This window comes from Podarcis gaigeae, assembly GCF_964106915.1.
Source record: "Podarcis gaigeae genome assembly, chromosome: 5".
NCBI classification, from domain to species: Eukaryota; Metazoa; Chordata; class Lepidosauria; order Squamata; family Lacertidae; genus Podarcis; species Podarcis gaigeae.
The window spans coordinates 29308820-29328637 of record NC_139681.1 but is presented as its reverse complement, the minus strand read 5'-3'; the positions used below and the strand labels follow the sequence as shown (position 1 = coordinate 29328637).

At 42.8% G+C, this 19818-nt stretch overlaps 2 long non-coding RNA genes across 2 annotated transcripts in view; one reads left to right on the top strand and one right to left on the bottom strand.

Annotated features, from left to right (window-relative positions):
* LOC310845410 overlaps window positions 1-19818 on the bottom strand; it is a 722498-nt gene that overhangs the window by 316691 nt on the left and 385989 nt on the right. The window lies entirely within an intron of this gene.
* On the top strand, window positions 15205-19743 carry LOC310845447. The gene is made up of 4 exons (XR_014564746.1): window positions 15205-15892; window positions 16771-16914; window positions 17838-17977; window positions 19615-19743. It is a non-coding gene; the product is annotated as an uncharacterized lncRNA (long non-coding RNA).

The window sequence follows — 19818 nt, the reverse complement described above, 5'->3', positions numbered from 1 at the left end:
TTCTCAGCTTTAAAAAGTGCACTTTTGCTGTGCACACAGAGGATGAATAGCCTCAATAAATTCCATTAGGCTAAGGAACAATAAGAATAGCAGAGTGTTGACTTTAGGAAAATGAATGCAGCCCAGGGATTTGTAGCATTGCATGGTACTCTCTTTTCTTTAGGTGGTTTGGGAACTTGTTCTCTCTCTCTCAGGAGGCATCTGCAGTGAAGTTTAATTTCTACATTTGCTTCTAGATTAGCACATGACTTGAAGCAACCTAACCAACCTAACAGGGATGAAGCAACCTAACAGGGATGAAGGCAAAAAAGCACTTGGCCTTCTTTGCCCTCGCTTCCATACTTCCCAGAATCTGATTGACTGGGACAACTCCAACAACACTACAGGGAGAAGGTGCAACTCACTGGCTATTCAAGTAAGGCAAGCCCACCATGAAAATTTATTAGAAAGTCTCCCTTCTCCCTATAAATGGACAGAAATTCTCTGTCCATTTTTACAGGTGGAGAATGGTATCATGAAAGGTGAGAGGGAACTTCAGGCCAGCCTTTGAGAGAAGATGAAGAACATCATAACTATTTATTTTAGTCTTCTCAACTGATAAGCAAGGAGCCACTTCTGCTGATTGTAACTTCATCTTTGCTATAAAAAAAACCTTCTCAAAACTTTCTATTCTGATTTTAGCTACCTCTCATTTTCATAGATATGAATAAATGATGCAAATATATCTGCCTATCAATTCTTTGAAAAAGTTTATGGCTGTAGATTTTAAATTCTTGTTCTCCAATTTAGCATGTTTTAATTTTATGCAATTATTCAGTGCAGTATGTCAAAATCTCTACTCCTGCTGCTAAAGATGAGTGTCCTACCTATGAGTAAATGCAGGAATTGGACTTATCTCAGATCTGTGCCTCTGGACAGGAGACCATATGCAAACTGCATAAGCATGCCAGTGCCTCAAATTAGACTTCCTAAAGAATAACAGCTTTAGTTCCTCTGTCTCACTCTGGGAAATAAATCTTTTCCAAGATTTGGGGATGGAAGATTGTCAGTTGTTGCTCTTTCCAGACTGCAACTTCCTTCTATTCTGCACCCAAATATGATATTAGCATCAAATGGCTTTTTGTTTACTACTCAGTGGAGGAAAGGCAGTTTTTTTTTTTGGGGGGGGGGTTTAAATAAGAATCCCAGAAGGTTTTTTTTTTACTGCTGCTTTGCCTCTTATTTAGAAATCAGTCATCATCAGTGAAACTTAGAGAGATTAGTATGGATGAAGACCTTGCATTGCCACTGCTCATCGAAGTCATGCACTTACAGACTCTCTTGATGAAGTCTCTCCCTTCCCTCCATGAATATTTTTTCTTCATCCAAGAATATTACTCGGAACACCTCATGTGCAGTGTGATTACTGAACACACTGCAGTTTAGTTTTGCTCAAAGAACCATAATTGGATATATCAAGTTTTCTACTTAAGAAATCAGTCTTGAATCTTCACCGTTCACCAATTTGTCCCACTGATAACTTACTTGTTAAAAGCAATCAGTGGCACACCTCAGTGGGTGCTTCCCCCTACCTTATTTCTCTCTCAGCAGGCTACAAATGTTCTCACCCCCTGAGCTTTTTATGATATGTGTGTAGCAGAGATGCAGCATGACTGGCCTCATCAGATTTTCCAGGCTGCTGTGCTTCAAGACTAAAGGTCAACAACAAACCAAAGCCCCTTGGGCCAGATACCCAGGGATTGCTCAGTCAAAGCACATCACACTTTCTCCTGCTTAGAGAAGATGATAGAAGAATCCCACCTCCCCACCCTGCACTGTGTGCATGGAATTCTCTCTACACATTATTGCAATCTCTGTAAATTCAAGGCCACATCCTAGGAAGACTGAGTCAAAAGTTCTTATGTGATTTTTTTTTTTGGGGGGGGGAGTCTTCCGACAAATAGCATTCACTCCAGTTGCGATTCCTCACAATGAAAGTCATACTTTCTCCAACCTAGGTATTATCCTCTATGAATGGCTAGTAGGCATTATCTTCTATGAATTTGTCCAATAGTTGCCATCAGTGGGCAAAGCTGATAAGATCAGAGATGCATCTGACCCAGAAATTTGCCTATCAAGGTAAATGTGGAATTTTCTGCTCAGAAAAAAAATCCAAAGGGTGTCAAGGGCAACAAAAAAGAGTTTCATTTAGACTAAATTGCATTTATCTGGATAATTCATCTCATTCCTATAAGCCCCACCATATGTGGAAGCCTATTTCTGCACAAGGAAACATCTATTGGATCCTAACTTATATTTTATTGAAATAATATTTTTTTTTACTTTATTAGAGGCATTTTCAAACTATTTTCCTTTGACTAGAAAATAAAATTAATTTTAGAAGAGACTCAATAGCTCTAGGGCTACAGTGACTTTCACAACACAAGTATTGATTCTTCAGGGGAAAAAATTAAATAAAACTGCAACAAAAGGGCAAAGTAGTTTCCTGACATATACAGCTGAACATGCCATTGCAACTGAATAGACTGTGTGTGTATATATATATATATATATTTGCTTTCGTAGATTTTCACGGGTACAGGAATGCAGGTTTTGGTGTCCTCGGGTGTCTTCCCGTGTAAAAGTTGGGGTGTCTAGGCGACGTTTCGACGAGGTCTCACTCGTCATCTTCAGGCTGGTGCTTTCGGCTTCTTGTTACTGGAACAGAGCGGGATCTCAATGTTTGAGTTCCTATAAATACTGTAGAGGGGGTGTGGTGTCTAGCCTCCAATGTTCTGGGCAGAGAGGAAGTTCCCAGGCTAGTGTGCCTTTTCTTCTTTTGTTCCTTAATTACTTGAGAGATACCTTGAGTGATTTCTTGAGTGATATCCTGAGTACCACTTAGGTGGGTCATTAGGTGTGGATTAGTTGCTAAAGTCTTTGTGTCTTGGCCTCTTGAACTTTGTGAAGAGTTTTCCTGAGAAGATGGCTGTATTGCACTTAGTTGTGCTTTGGCTTGGCTTCGTGTATAGGGGCGAGCTGTGGTTTTGTGGCTTGTGTCAGCCAGATCTGTGTAGGGATTGCAGGGGGGTGCAGCATCCGGAGGTGCCACCATGGATTGGCTACTGGATGGTGTCAGTAATTCATCTGTGGAGAGGGTCTGGGTTTGGGTCTGGTGTGGTTGATTGGTGTTGGCGTTCTGTGTGCCTCTGGATCTGGTGTCAGTTTTTGTGGGGAGGGCTAATTTCCAGATGTCTGGCAAGCGGGATGTGTCGTCACGCTTGTTCATGTTGTGAGGGTGTTTCTCTATCTCGATGGCTTCCATGATTATTCTCTTGTGGTGATGTTCCGTGTTAAAGAGCAATTTGGAATCTGCAAAATTGTAATTTGGCCACACGGGAAGGAAAAACTGGATAGCTTCCTCACACATCTCAACAACTTACACCCCAAAATACAATTCACTATGGAAATAGAAGCCAACAACCAACTTCCCTTCCTTGACGTCCTAATCTACAAAAAACCTGATGGCTCCCTAGGACACACTATCTACCAGAAAAAAAAACACACACCAACCGCTACTTACATGCACAATCACACCACCACCCTGCACAAATAAACTCCGTAGCCAAGACTCTCATCTCCAGAACCAAACGCCTGGCTGACAAAGACCACTTGACAACTGAGTTACAGAATCTCTCAAATGTGTTAATTGCCAATGGATACCAGCAAAACAGGATTACGAAGCTAATCCAAAAGGAAACACCCCCCAAAAACCAAGACACAGAAGAAAACAATGGCATGGCCCTCCTTCCTTATATCAAGGGCACTACAGATAAAATTAGCAAAATCCTCCATAAACACAATATCAAAACAGCCTTTTGCACCAACCAAAAAATAGCCAATATCCTCAGAAACCCCAAGGATAAAATCCAGTTGGAAAACCAAGGGATCTATGAAATACCCTGCAAAGTCTGCCCAGCCACGTACATTGGACAAACAAACAGACGAATAAATGCACGTATCGCAGAACACAAGAATGCCGTCAAAAAAGAAGAAAAAACTTCCTCTCTTTTCCAACACATGAAAGAAACAGGACACGAAATTAATTTTGCAGATTCCAAATTGCTCTTTAACACGGAACATCACCACAAGAGAATAATCATGGAAGCCATCGAGATAGAGAAACACCCTCACAACATGAACAAGCGTGACGACACATCCCGCTTGCCAGACATCTGGAAATTAGCCCTCCCCACAAAAACTGACACCAGATCCAGAGGCACACAGAACGCCAACACCAATCAACCACACCAGACCCAAACCCAGACCCTCTCCACAGATGAATTACTGACACCATCCAGTAGCCAATCCATGGTGGCACCTCCGGATGCTGCACCCCCCTGCAATCCCTACACAGATCTGGCTGACACAAGCCACAAAACCACAGCTCGCCCCTATACACGAAGCCAAGCCAAAGCACAACTAAGTGCAATACAGCCATCTTCTCAGGAAAACTCTTCACAAAGTTCAAGAGGCCAAGACACAAAGACTTTAGCAACTAATCCACACCTAATGACCCACCTAAGTGGTACTCAGGATATCACTCAAGAAATCACTCAAGGTATCTCTCAAGTAATTAAGGAACAAAAGAAGAAAAGGCACACTAGCCTGGGAACTTCCTCTCTGCCCAGAACATTGGAGGCTAGACACCACACCCCCTCTACAGTATTTATAGGAACTCAAACATTGAGATCCCGCTCTGTTCCAGTAACAAGAAGCCGAAAGCACCAGCCTGAAGATGACGAGTGAGACCTCGTCGAAACGTCGCCTAGACACCCCAACTTTTACACGGGAAGACACCCGAGGACACCAAAACCTGCATATATATATATATATATATATATATATATATATATATTGTGTGTGTGTGTGTGCGTGCGCGCGCATATGCTTTGCTTTGTGGGTGTCTTTATCTTGTAAAATAAATTAAAATGTTATGATTGCATTTTTTATGCTTATGTTACTCATTGTTTAGGGTATGAAAGCACTGAGATCTCAACTCAACTAAAAGTAAAGTACAACTAGTCACCCATAGCAACTATTGGCCCTAGATGTGTGATCCTATCAGCATCACAAGCTGTATTCAGAGTGGGGACTGAATGAGCATAATGATGCAAATTGGATGCACCTTTGCACTAGGGTAGCCACCCATCACAAAAAAGAAGGCACAGATTTGCAAACAAGTTGCCTGTTCAGTTATTTATATTTTGTGTCATTCCTGAAGTTTCTGCACTGTGTACCTAAAAACTATGGAAAGCAAGAAAGCATATATATTGCATAAAATCAGTTAAAATTAATCATTAATGAAACTTCCTTAAAATGCCTTGTCTCCCTTATTAAGGGTTCTGAATCCTTAAACTGGCTTTGTACAAGACAGACCTTCAAACAAAAGATGCCTCCAAATAAAGCAGGGATGGAAAGAAGGTAGATCAGGATCTACTTGAAGAGCTCTGGATGATTCGCAGTTGATCAGCAAAGCATTCTGATCCTCACTTCTTCCACAGCCGATGCTGTTGAGATGAGGAAAGCTTGGGATGAGGAAAACTAGGCGTGGGTTTTATGGGATAGGATTTTGAGCTCACAATCTTGTACTGAAAAAAAAAAGTTTGGGCTTCTTGGAGGAACTGGACATGGAGAAAGAGGTTAATTTCATTCATGGACCCATATGTATGAGATGTATGAGATAAACCAACAGGGGAAAGGTCAGCCATAACAATGGTCCAGTGATTAAGGCATGTTAGCTCATGTCTGTGAGTCCATGAGTCAGAGTTTGTGTTAAGTCTTGAATTGCTGTTGCAACAGACATGCTTTTGACATATATATCTGTATCTGTATCTGCAAAACCTACAAGCTGTATGTATATACAGTAGTACCTCTGGTTAAGAACTTAATTTGTTCCCGAGGTCCGTTCTTAACCAGAAACTGTTCTTAACCTGAGGTACCATTTTAGCTAATGGGACCTCCTGCTGCTGCCATGCCGCTAACACACAATTTCTGTTCTTATTCTGAAGTAAAGTTCTTAACCCGAGGTACTACTTCTGGGTTAGCAGAGTCTGTAACCTGAAGCGTTTGTGACCTGAAGCGTTTGTAACCCGAGGTACCACTGTATCAGTATCCAGAACTGTATTACTGAAGCCTGATCTTCTGCAGCAGTGAACTGTTTTATACAGTGGTACCTCGCAAGACGAATGCCTCGGAAGACGAAAAACTCGCAAGACGAAAGAGTTTTTCGTTTTTTGAGTTGCTTCGCAAGACGATTTTCCCTATGGGCTTGCTTCGCAAGACTAAACGTCTTGCGAGTTTGTTTCCTTTTTCTTAAAACCGTTAATACCAGGGTGCATCCGTGCTTCGCAAGACGAAAAATCCGCAAGACGAAGAAACTCGTAGAACGAATTTATTTCGTCTTGCGAGGTACCACTGTACCTTAAGCAGCCGCTGTGTGGTGACTGGAACCAGGAGCAACTTCCACTTTGTGGCTATCTCACCTCAGATCCCCAACAAGGCTGAGCTCAGAGGCAGTCCGCTTTTTAGTTCTGTGTCCTGCACTTCCACATGCCACAATTTTGCACATGACTCTGGTTGGTAGACCTTGGTGTTCAAATCACAAAACCAACATATATCCTGCAAGTCTGAAATCTGCCTACCCTGGAAACAGAGGACTGGTCAGCCCTTCAAAGAGTGCATTGTCCTCTGTGAAATAGGACACATGGCAACCCAGGTTTACACCCACATCAGACAGTAGACTCCGCTGTTGGATTCAGTAGATTTTCCTTAAGACAATTCTTTAAGGATTTTTGCTTTTTAAAAAACGATGTTAAAGTCACTCAACAATAAACTACTGTTTCCAGCAAAAGATTGTACAAAGAAGTGAAATATCTCTGTACAAACCGCATGCATAAACAGGAGGGAGCATTTCCTCCCCTCTTTTGTGAGATTCCGCTCACCTTTCATCCACAAAACATTTCAAGCTCCATTTCCTCCAAAATGCTGATAACTACCATTACCTGAACTAATTGAGAATCATTATCTGCTGCTCTAACTAAAGGCCTCCTGTGATCTCTAAACCTCCTTTAATGTCTTCATGAGAAACAGCACACAGAGGAGGCAACTGGAGGGTAGAAGGAACTGACAGCTAAAAATACGGATGACACCCAGGGGATATTATTTAATTCATCATTACAGAACAGTATGACTGGGCCTTTATGGCATCATCTTCAAAATATATGGAAACTACAAACATTGTCTCAGAGAGTGAGAGTGAGGAGCAGGGCAAAACTCCCTGCCTCTTCAACAAGTATGGTTCTGTTTAAGCATGTTAAGACAGACACTGGGACACTTTGCATGTTTTTCGGAGTACAGCTAAGAGATTTTATGGGTGAGCCTAAAAAATGTTAAAATGATGCAAGCATGAGTTCTGAAAATGCATGCATCATGCAGGTACAGAACTCCCAAAATCATGATTGGCTGCAGCTCTCGGGCTGGAGATAATCACATTATATATTTTATTTATGCATATCTGATTCTGAACATGGCAGCTGTGTTCTAGTGCCACAGAAAGACAGCTGCAGCCTCAAGGAGCTATATTTTTAAAAGTGAGCAACCTTTTTGGTCCATGGTCCACTTGTGGAGGTGGATTGCTCCTCGGAGGCCATGTGACCAATACTGGTGGGTGGGTGGAGCCATTTACACACAGTAATTGACACACATCTAACACAGAGAGACAGAGATCCTTTCCTCTCACACTAACACATGACTATTGGAGAAAAGCAAATACATTTCCTTCTCTTAAGCTTCCAGTTAATGCATGTGTTACTTTAAACCACACAAGGGCACTGTTTGTCCACTCCAAAAAACTGAGCCATTTTGTTTGTTGCTCTCTCCAGACAATATGTGATATTTTCTCTGTCTCATTTCCACTCCTCCTGTAAATAGTTCCTGCATGAATAAAGCCTCTGAACTCCAGAAGCTAAGTGATTGTTCCAATCTAATTCACCCAAGCTACAAGGTCAGCTGACAACAACACAATCAGAGTGAATGCAAGCATGCATGCACATATGAACTATTTTGCTGGAGGGCAATTTTTTTTTCAAGGGAGGAGGGATCCACTCACCATGCTCCACCTCCACTCCAGTGGTCTGCTGCCAATCTTATTGTTAGAAATGTTGCTTGTGCATACTTTTTTTATTTTTTACTTTGAAGCAGGCCATTTAGGGACAGAAGATACAATTTATGGGGCAGATTTGGCCCAGGTGATATAAGTTGCTGTCCGCCAGTTTTCAGGTCTTTGGGGTAGCCACAATCATCAAATCACAAAGAATGAACTCATGTCTCATGATTCCTTCTACTGCTGAATGAAGAAATGTGACAATTGTCATTTCTTGTCAAGCCATCAGACTAAGTATTTTACGCAGATAGCTTGCAGCTGTTGCCCTTCTTATATCAATATAGATTTTTACTGACAGCTGAAAAAACCCCAACGAAACCTTACCGTGTGTTCAGAGTCAATGAAACCTTCAATATCTGCTTGAAAGTCCTTTCTTCCTCCTTTTGAATATTATTTGGTATCCTTTGCTTTCACATAAAACCAAACACCATGAAGCTCAAAAACATTCAAGTGAAATGCACTGAGCATCAATATTGTAACTGGGCCCAGGATGGGGCCAGGAGTGAATAATCCTTTGCTGGCACCAAATCAAATGAAGCTGGGTAGGAGGAAGGAGGAATTTGCTTTCCTATCTCTTCTCCGTTGTGCAAGGAAGAAAGGTCAGTGATTACAAATGAAATGATGCAATTAGACACTTCAAGGGGTATCATTTTCACTTGATTTTTATCCTCAGCCAAAGCTACCATTCTATCATATCCTCCGTATGAACCTACATAATGGGGACACTTCCAATTTTCTCTGTGTGCACAATACTTACTGGTACTGTTGACCTTGATAGCAGTATTTCAGCATTTTACACTTCTGTTTCAGCTACAGTGGGGAAGAGCAGTTAAAAGGAAAAGAGGGATAAAGTGCCACTGGTGTATTAGATCAGAGCAATGTACTTATGGCTATTCAGGGATAAGATGCATGTTTATATCAAACAAGTGAAAGGGTGTTTTTTAAATTTTAAAACATTAATGTGACCGACACAGTTAAAATACCAAGTAAGGGAGAGTCATGATTTACTTAAAGCTCAACCAGGTCAAAGGTTTAACTGAAGCAATAACACCATCCAGGTCTCTATCATCGTATAAGATGAATGATCAGTGGAGCAGAATGTATCATATAAGAAAAGATAACTGTTTGGACCAAAGGCTAAACATATAACACAAAGGAGAGAATTGTCAGGAAGTCTAAAACTTGAACTGGGATCAAACCTTTCATTGAGGCTGGAAGCCTGTGACTAAGGGTCAAAGTAGGTGTGGTGCTAAATGTATCAGCAATCTTTTTTATTTTATTTTAGAAGAAGAGTTTGGATTTGATATCCCGCCTTTCACTCCCTTTAAGGAGTCTCAAAGCGGCTAACATTCTCTTTTCCCTTCCTCCCCCACAACAAACACTCTGTGAGGTGAGTGGGGCTGAGATACTTCCAGGGGCGCCAACTTATAAAAAATATTGGGGGGGGGGGCGGGGGCCCATACCGACTTATAAAAAATATTGGGGGGGCCCAAGACCTCCAAACCGCTGCTGCTGGGGGAACGAAAGGGGCGAGCCCCGGGCTGCCCCGACCTTAAGTGAACCTGTGAGGGCCTGCCCTTTGCGGCAGCCGATTGGCTGCCGCCGTGGGCGGTGAATATTAATGAGCTAGGGGGAATCCCCGCTTCTCGCGTGGCTCACGCCAGCCCCGCGAGATTGTTGATGGGTCGAGAGCCCGCAACCCCACCCCCTCTCTAGATCGGGAGTGGCTTTGTTTTAACTCATTACTGAATGTATTTTAAAAGGTAACTATCGTCAAACAAGGAAAATAAAAAATACCAACATAATTTTGTGATTTTACAAAGCATAATATAACTAATAATTTTATTAAATTATTGGGGGGGCGGAGCCCCCCCAAACGATTTTTTGAGGGGGCTCGGGCCCCCTCAGGCTCCATGGAGTCGGCGCCTATGGATACTTCAGAGAAGTGTAACTGGCCCAAGGTCACCCAGCAGCTGCATGTGGAGGAGCAGAGACGCGAACCCAGTTCCCCAGATTACAAGACTACTGCTCTTAACCACTACACCACACTTTACTATTTTAAAGTAGCAATAGCAGGTGAAGGGGCCGTTTTCATTGGGGCAGCAGGAAATGGGTTTAATCTCTTCTTCTCTGCTGCCATCTGGACAAAAATTGTCCTATTGGAGCAATTCCAAGGGCCTTTTGGCATTTCCCTCACTGTGAGAAGTGAAGTTACAGGGAACCAGCCAGAGGGCCTTCTCGGTAGTGGCACCCACCCTGTGGAGTGCCCTCTCACCAGATGCCAAACAGTTAAACAACTATATGAGTTTTAGAAGACATCTGAAGGCAGGCCTATTCAGAGAAGTTTTTAATGTTTGAGGGTTTTATTGTGATTTTAATATTTTGTTTTTATATGCCTGTTGTCTTTGTCCATGGAGTTTTCTTGGCAGGGATACTGGAGTGGCTTGCTGGTTCCTGCTCCAGGTGGATCACATTTGGTCAAAACTCTCCGCTATGACCTGTCCATCTTGGGTGGCACTGCACGGCATAGCTCATAGCTTCTCTGAGTTATTCAACCCCCTTTGCCATGGCAAGGCAGTGATCCATAAAGATCCCATGGACTGCAAGATCAAACCTATCCATTCTTAAGGAAATCAGCCCTGAGTGCTCACTGGAAGGACAGATCCTGAAGCTGAGGCTCCAATACTTTGGCCACCTCATGAGAAGAGAAGACTCCCTGGAAAAGACCCTGATGTTGGGAAAGACTGAGGGCAGAAGGAGAAGGGGACGACAGAGGACGAGATGGTTGGACAGTGTTCTCGAAGCTACGAACATGAGTTTGACCAAACTGCGGGAGGCAGTGGAAGACAGGAGTGCCTGGCGTGCTCTGGTCCATGGGGTCACGAAGAGTCAGACACGACTAAATGAACAACAACAATATTTTATTGGGAGTTGCCCGGTGGCTGTCATTCTTACTAAAATGGTATTGCAGCCCCCATGGAATGTTTTAATTGAATAATAAAATAATAATTAATAATTAATACTATTATTATTATTCACTTGATTGCAGGTGAGTTATCACATCAAATTTGGCCCTTAGCAAAACAGTTCCTGGGAACTGAGAATAGGGTGCAGTCCCTACACTGCTACCTGAATATTTTTTGTAGGAGATACCAGCAATTGAATTAGGCTCCCATGCCTGCAAGGTTTCGGCCATACCAATAAGCTATGGCTGCTTCCCCTTGTCTTGGCATAGGAGCTCTATTCGTGCACAGATGGAAAGAGGAATGTTAAACATATATAGCCTATTACAACAGCCAAGGAATTTTTAACAGGAATGATGATTCTTGGACGCTTGATTTCTTTAACATAGATTTCTTTCATTAACTGACAAACTTTGCTTATAACAAACCCAACACTGCCTTTTACAAACTGTAAAGAAAAGGGGTGGGGAAGAAGCAGGGCAACTGAGTTGCCTTCACTTTCTTCATTGTTACTCAATGAGAGTTACATAAAAGGTTATCCCCTTACACCTTTCCCTGTGACACCCCCCACCCAATCCCCTCTACGAAAGGAACTCACTTTTCCAACAAAGCCTCTGCATTGGCCAAGACTGATCTAAATACAAGCAGCACTGCCCTTCTGGTCTTCATGGTCAACAGAGCTTAAGAACATAAGAATAACCCAACTGGATCAGACCACAGACCCATCTAACGCCTCACAGTGGCCAATCAGATGCCTATGCACAATTAAGTGTTGGTGTGAATCTTTAAAGCCCTAAACGGCCTCAGCCCAGTATACCTGAAGGAGCGTCTCCACCCCCATCGTTAGGCCAGACACTGAGGTCCAGCTCCAAGGGCCTTCTGGCGGTTCCCTCACTGTGAGAAGTGAGGTTACAAGGAACCAGACAGAGGGCCTTCTCGGTGGTGGCACCCACCCTGTGGAACACCCTCCCATCAGATGTCAAGGAAATAAACAACTACCGGTACCTGACTTTTAGAAGACATCTGAAGGCAGCCCTGTTTAGGGAAGCTTTTAATGTTTGATGTTTTGTTCTGTTTTTAATTTCTTGGGAGCCACCCAGAATGGTTGAGGAAACCCAGCCAGATGGGCGGGGCATAAATAATAAATTTATTACTACTACTACTACTACTACTACTACTACTACTACTACTATGGGAAGCCCACAAGTAGCCCTCTCCTGCTGTAGTTTCCCAGTGGCTGGTAATTCATAGGCATGCTGTCTTTGATCCCGGAGACAGTACATAGGCATTGTGGACTTCTGCATACTGCACTTCTCCAGTTCTGGTTCTAGCAGACAAGAGGGACTCTTGGCTGCAGAGGTGTCAACTTGCACCCAAGATTGAGAGGGCCCAGGATGCATCACATGTGTGTGCAATGTGCGACACGTTCGATGTCACATCATTGGGAGGAGGCCGAAAGTGGAGCCCAGGATGAGGCGGCTTCAATGGCCGGCGGCTCCTCATCTCTCATGCTCAGCAGGAGCCAACCTCTGAAGCTGCGTCAAACTCAGCTCCACGCTCGGCCTCCTCAGTTCCCTTCCAACAAATATTGAGGGGGCTGAAGACACCTCAGTCCCATGGAGTTGGTGTGTCAGCTTGGCTGGAAACTCCTCATCCCAGGTCTGGATTTGGGTGATGCTGCAGTGATCAAGGACTCATCTTCATTATTAAAAAGAAAGGGGTGAGGAGTGTTTTAAATGTGTTATAACACCGTGACACCAGATGGTGCTGTGGAGTTCTGTCTTTCAGGAACATGATTTCCTATTATGACGTTTACAACATGTTTTCCTGAAACCGTTTTTTAAGTGTCTAGATCCAGCCAAAGTCTGGCTCTGGAAAAAATATAAAAGTTAGCAGCTGTTAGAAGATCCCTTCACACCTATTTAGTTGTTGATCTCCTTCACAACAGAACTCAGTGGTTGACTGAAGACTTTAAAAAGCTTATTTCCTGGAACAGTAAAAACCATTCCTTGTTATACTTAAAAAACAAAAAGACAGGTAATTTGAAGCTTGTGGCTGCCTCAACATATTTATGAATATATGCAAACCTGTTGTAGGACGACATTGTCAACTTTAGATTATGTAGACCCACTCTGCCATGATCCTTATCTCTGATACAGGAAGGTTTTTTTTGAGGGGGAGGGAGATGTTTTTTGTTCAAAGATGGTTTAATGAAAATCCCAAAGCTTGAAATTGTGTTCAATCATGGGGAGCAAAGTATATCTGTCATCAGTGTCAGGTAATGGGATGCTGGATTTGACAGGCAACGGGTCCCAAATTTCCTGTGACATAGTGCATAAAATACAGGGCATGTTTTGTATGAGATCTAAAAGCAAATGCTTATTTCTAAAATGTGGGTTTGCTTGGGAATCTGACATTTCGTAGCTCTGTGTTAGAGATCTAGTCTCTTTTTTTGTATCATACACTTTTCCAGATTCAACACTTCCAAACTTCCCTGCAGATCAGAACACATCTCCCACTTGGATTGCTCACAACTCCAGATTTTGCAGTGCATTTTCTATGGGCAAAATGTGCACACAGTACGTATTTCACACGATGCCAATGCTTTTTTGTGACAGTATTTGCTGTTAACAGAGTAGCACCACCTCTCTTTTTTCTTTCTGTCTATGACAGGCATTTTGTGCTGTTACCCACAGCACTTTTACCCAGCGCTTTTTTCTTTTGTTTCTCCCCCCCCAAAAAAAGCAGCACTGCATAAAAAAATACATACATGTAAAAGCTGTGTAATAAGTGCAGCGCAAATCAGAACAAAATGCACCCTTTGGAACGTGATTTCATGCCACAGGGCACATCTATAATCAAATGCTAGTAACATCCATAATGGGACAGAATTAGCTGCTGTGTCCATCTCTGCTCTTGTATCTGTTTCATCAACATTATAAATTCCACACAAAAAAATTGCATTTGTGTGTGCGTGCATGCTAGCTTTTTATGGGCTACTTCAAGGCCACTGTTCTCCTTTCATGTCCTTCAGACCAAACCTGGAGCAGATAGCCATAGCACTCATGGACACCTTATTGAGTGCAGGGTGATCAGATTACGAGACACCAAGTCTCTGAAGCAGCTTCTCAAATCAGGTATTAAGTCATTAGTCCACTGACATTCTAGGGAGGGAAATGTTACCAAGGTCCATGTTCCTTTGAACCTTTTCAATCCTGACTGTGCCACTTGCTGAAGCCTCACCTGTACCTTCTTTTTACATTTTCATTCTCTCAGATGATCACAAGGGTAGTTTGGAGGTGCGATGCTGAGCACTGTTGGCTCTGAACCTTCATAATACATTGGGACACAGTCTTGGAAATCAAACCCATTTTTGACCCATGCTAAATTGACTTGTAATCAGAGGGAATGATGACTCTGCAGCAATCTTTTCCCACCAGCATTTAAAAGAACTTTTCTTCTTTAAAAAACCAACAGAGAATTTGAACTTTTCTCTCAGTAGGTCAAGATATTAAAAACGTAAAGGATGGAAGTAAGAGTCATGGAGGGTAAAGGTTACAGAGATTATAGAAAGGTAATTTGAGATTTTTTTAAAAAATGCCTTATCTATAAAATACATTGTCACTTTTAATCTGACAAAACTCTGCCCTTTTCCCGAGCCAGCAGTCTCTGGTTTCAAGACATAATGTGATGTTTAAAACTTTTTGTTGGCATCATTGTAAGGTTAAGCTTATACAGCATGCCACTTTCCTAAGGTTTATGTGACAACACACGGTAATTAAAATAATGACTTTTTTGAGCAGGAACTCACTGGAACTCAGCTCTTGCAGCTCTCAGGTGGGTGCCATTGCCATTATAAGTGAATATGGGAGACGTTCATGGTGAGTTCTGGTACCTCTTTTTCTAGAAAAATAGCACTGATTAAAACTAAGCATTTTTTGGTATAGTGTATGACAGGAGTTGAAAAAGTTTTGTGGCTTGGGCCAGTTCACAGTCCTGCAGACACCGCAGTGGGCCGGAGTGCGCATGCATGCACACATGCACAAACGCTATTTCCGGCTCTCCTTCCGGCGCGGAGGACACGTGTACAGCTTCCCATTGGCTGCAGGAGCTTCCTGCAGCCAATGGGAAGCCGGCCAGCGTTGCGGAAGGCTGTCCCTGAGTGGGCAGCGGGGGTCCATGGGCTGGTTAAATGACTCCCATGGGCCGCTTGTGGCCCATGGGCTTTAGGTTGCTGACCCCTAGTGTATGATAACCCTACATCTTTCGGCAGAGATAGAGAACTTGTGGCTTTCCAAATATTGCTGGACACCTCCCATCATCCCTCTGAGAAGTTGGAAGCCAGGAAATTCCCTCGTTACTTCAAGTCAATATGTAAAATTCATCCCCCTGCTTGTTGCAGCTTTTGGCCCCTAGTGGTTATCATGTCACAATGATTCCATGACACAAGCCAAAATCAGCAAAATTTTCTGTCTTAAATGAACAGCAACCCTGTCAAAGTCTAGATCAGGGAGTAGAAAACCTGAGATTCTATGGAAGTTTTTAGCCTCTCCAGTTTTCATAAGCCCCAGCTAACATGACAGGATGATGGGTACTGTAGCTCAACAACATCTGGAATGTCACAAGTTCCCCAGCCTTGAGTCTGACTAAGCATTTTTATGCACCCTTGTGTCCATCAACTAGCTTCTTCCAAGAGAGTGAAGTGAGGCACCCTCCATTAGCTCAGGTAAGGCCAACTGCTATTTTGCTCCTCCTCTTCCAAAACCACCTTCATCAGCTGCCATCATACCTGGATGAAGCAGATGGAGAAATGACACAGCAAGAAGCCCTCAGAGCAACTGCCATTTGGCTCCTCCCCCTCCCAGGACTGTATCCCACAACAATCATTCCATTTGGCCGTTATGGGACTTCATGATGTGTAATCCTATGAAAGCACTGACACCTGCATAAGCTTAGTTTCCTTCTTCCTCTCATCAAATTCCCATTTGTATCCCGTCTTCCGAGATTGCAGGCCATTATTATAAAACATAAAACACCTTGAGTGCTTGGCAGAGTGGTGGAATATCAGTGTGGGAAATAAATACGCATATTTGGAATTAGCTGAAACGCTCACACCAGATGAGTCAAATCGGTGTTAGAGATTTCACCACAACGAGCACAATACAATATAGATATAATGCTGACTTTCCTCTACCTCCTATGTTAGTTTCTAAATCAGGAGCCTTTGAGCAGGCTGACAGTTAATAACAGCTTAGAGCCAATCCCTGGGCTGCTGACCTGCTTTGGTCTGTTATGTTTCCTTGCCAGCAGCTTGAGCAAAGAGAGTAGTTCAGTTGTTGGGCCTGGAGCTGAGAGGATTCTCTGCTAATCCTTTCCAGCCTGGTGGGTTCACACCTCAGAATTATAGCAGCAATATGTCATCTCTCCATGTCAGTAGACATTCAGGTCTAAATAGACCCCCTTGGGCACTTGGCAAACTCGTCCCTTCCACAAAGGGCAAGGATTTGCAGAACTGGATGAGCTGGAAGGAAGCTGCAGCAGCGTTGGGTGATAATAGCGCGGACTAGGTAGATATAACCCATCGCCATTTGCATATTTTGTCAGTGAACTGAATATAACCATCTGTGAAAGAAGATGGCTTCCAACAGGTGAAATGAAACAACTGTCACGTTGAGGGAGGACTCAAGATAATGCCTTTGGAACACCAAGGCAATATGCTTGGACAGAACATCTGTGTCGAAGCATCTGGTACGGCTGGCTGTTTGCATTGCAGGAGTTTTGTTTAAATATGAAAGTTAAGAGAGAGCAGGAGGGTGATTTGCTGTGCCGAGCACACAGATTGCTTGATGGATGGTGTGCAGAATATTTTCCTGACAGATCAACTAAGGAAAGTTATTCAGCTTAAATTATATTTTATCTTTGGTTTCATGCACAGTGATGGAGGAGAATCTCATTTGGTCTGCATTTTTAAGTGAACTGACCTAATTTGCAGCTCCTGGACTAATCCATGAATTGGTACTATCTCACTTTTCTGAATTTTGCCGTATAATTTTAAGCTAAGGGGGGGGGGGGGAGATGTAGTACTGGTGAAATGAAATTTGGTACAATGTACCAAATTTAATTAAGCATGCATGCTTTAGAATATAGTACATCTAGAAATGCTAACACTGCGATAAAATGTGTATTTAAATGTGTCAAAAACATATTTAAATATGAGTTTTTGTATTTTTATTTTTTTAAAAAAAGTTCACACATTAATGCACAAATGGAATGAAACAACCTGATGAACAACTACATCTGAAATTGACATGGTCTGAAAACAGACTGATCCATCCATTCCTAAACATAACTAGCAAGCAGTGATATTTGAAGAGAATTTGGCAGCTCATCTTTAGGTGAAACCTCTGAAGAATTTTTGATGAAAGCCAAATTTTCAATTAGAACTCTCAATGGGGTTTCATGCATCCCTTCTTGGCACCAGAGGAAAATTCATAGCAAGTTTAGACTCTTCTGCATGTAAAACTGCAGAGCAGGTAAAAGACAATAGGGCTTTCAATATGTTAGCAAAAATTTATCCAGAAGCTTTCACACATCCCTAGTTACAGGGATGGAGTGAGGAAGTTTCTTGAAGTCACAGAACTATTATTGTTCACACATCTCTTCTACAACAGATTGAAATGACAGAAATTCCAGTTGAAAAAATGAAATGAAAGGAAGGAAGGGAGACATTAACTTCCTGTGCCCTTGTCACTTGTAGAGCCCTGTGTGAAATGCTGGAGAGCTGCTGCCAATCAATGTAGACAAGGCTGAGGTAAATGGATCAATGGTCTTACTCAGGATAAGGCAGCTTCCTGTTTTCTTATGTTCCTTCTAAACCACCAACATGAAGCATTTTTAAGGGGTGGAAACAGATTGGGACAACATTGGAATAGTATTTATGTACCAGTGGGTACAAACATTCCAGAGATTGCTGGATTCCTGTGTTTGAGAACATACCCTCCTGCTGAATCTGATCAGGGATCCTTCCATATTTGTATTGTCTATACAAGCAATCTCTGTTTTGCGCGGGGGGGGGTTATTGTCAGGGAACTGCCATCAACTCAGAGGCGAGAGATGGAAGGGCAGTTGTGTTATAGGAAGCCTCCGAAAATTTTACAAAGCAGCTCCTCCTCCAGCGAGGAGGGAAGCCCCACCTCTAGTGAAGAAGAGGTGCAGGGACCAGGGAATGCTACGGAGAGCCTCAACACCGAGCCTGAGCAAACCGGAGAGGCGGGAAGTACGCCCCTGCCAGCGCCCATTCTGCGCAGTAGGCTTTGGCACAGGGAGGGGCAGAAAAGGTTGGGGGTGACGCAACTTTTATGCTGGGGGAGGTACAAAGACTGACCATTCCCAGATTCTGCTAAAGATTGAGCCAGACATGAACTTACAACGCTCTTCACTGTAAATAGTTTGCACCAAGAATAAAGCCTGGAAAAGACAGGTTGGAGTCTTGCCTCTTTACACTCGAGCAACCACACCAGCACCTGACGGTAATGTTCTGGACCCCAATGTGCATTGGCGGAATGCACGTAAGCCCACTCTGCCACACCTCCCCTTGCTGACCAAAAAAGATTCCATTGAGCACACGGATTGATAATATGGACAGATTAGCTACATACGAATGAATTGCATGTCGATGCAAAATAAGAATGGATAAATATGAAGAAATCTGGAACAAATATTTAAGCGATAAGGCGGATAGTGGTGGGAAGTAGGGGGAGGAGAGAGAGGTGGGAAAATATTGTTAAAAAGGTGTAGTCATAGGTATATCAGTGAATTCAAATCTGAATTGTCAAATTGTGTTATTATTCTTATTATTGTTTTTGTTGTACAGTGGTACCTCAGGTTACATACGATTCAGGTTACATACGCTTCAGGTTACAGACTCCGCTAACCCAGAAATAGTACCTCGGGTTAAGAACTTTGCTTCAGGATGAGAACAGAAATCATGCTCCGGCGGCGTGGCAGCAGCAGGAGGCCCCATTAGCTAAAGTGGTGCTTCAGGTTAAGAACAGTTTCAGGTTAAGTACGGACCTCCGGAATGAATTAAGTACTTAACCTGAGGTACCACTGTATGTGTCTTTTGCGGTTGTTATTTGTATCTAAAAAATGATTGAATAATTTTTAAAAAAACCCTCCCCTTGCTGACCCCTAACACCCTTTTCCAAACCTTTTCATCACATCTTTACAATGTTTTGAGCTACTTCCAGGCTTGGCGCTGTGCATGCATGGCGATTGCGTGTCACTCAGATGCGCACCAATCAGTTGTTGCCTGTACTGACTGGTAGAAACTCTCCAGGGTTTTACACAAGGGTCTTTTCTAGCTTTGCTTGGCGATGCCAGGGACTTAGCCTTGTTTTATACAAAGCCTGTGTTCTTCTACTGACCTACACCTCTGTCCACTTTCAGAACATTTCCACAGAGCAATTCCATTCATAGGAAGAGCTACTGCACCTCTTTGTTTTCAATTAAAACTTGTTCTACTCTGCATAGCGCTACAACAACTCCATGAGATACAAAAATTATTACTTTAAATTACATGTATTCAGAAGGTGTTTTTTAAAATCTTTATGTCATCTCTGCTTGGGGGAGTTTGGCCAGGGAGTTCTAGAG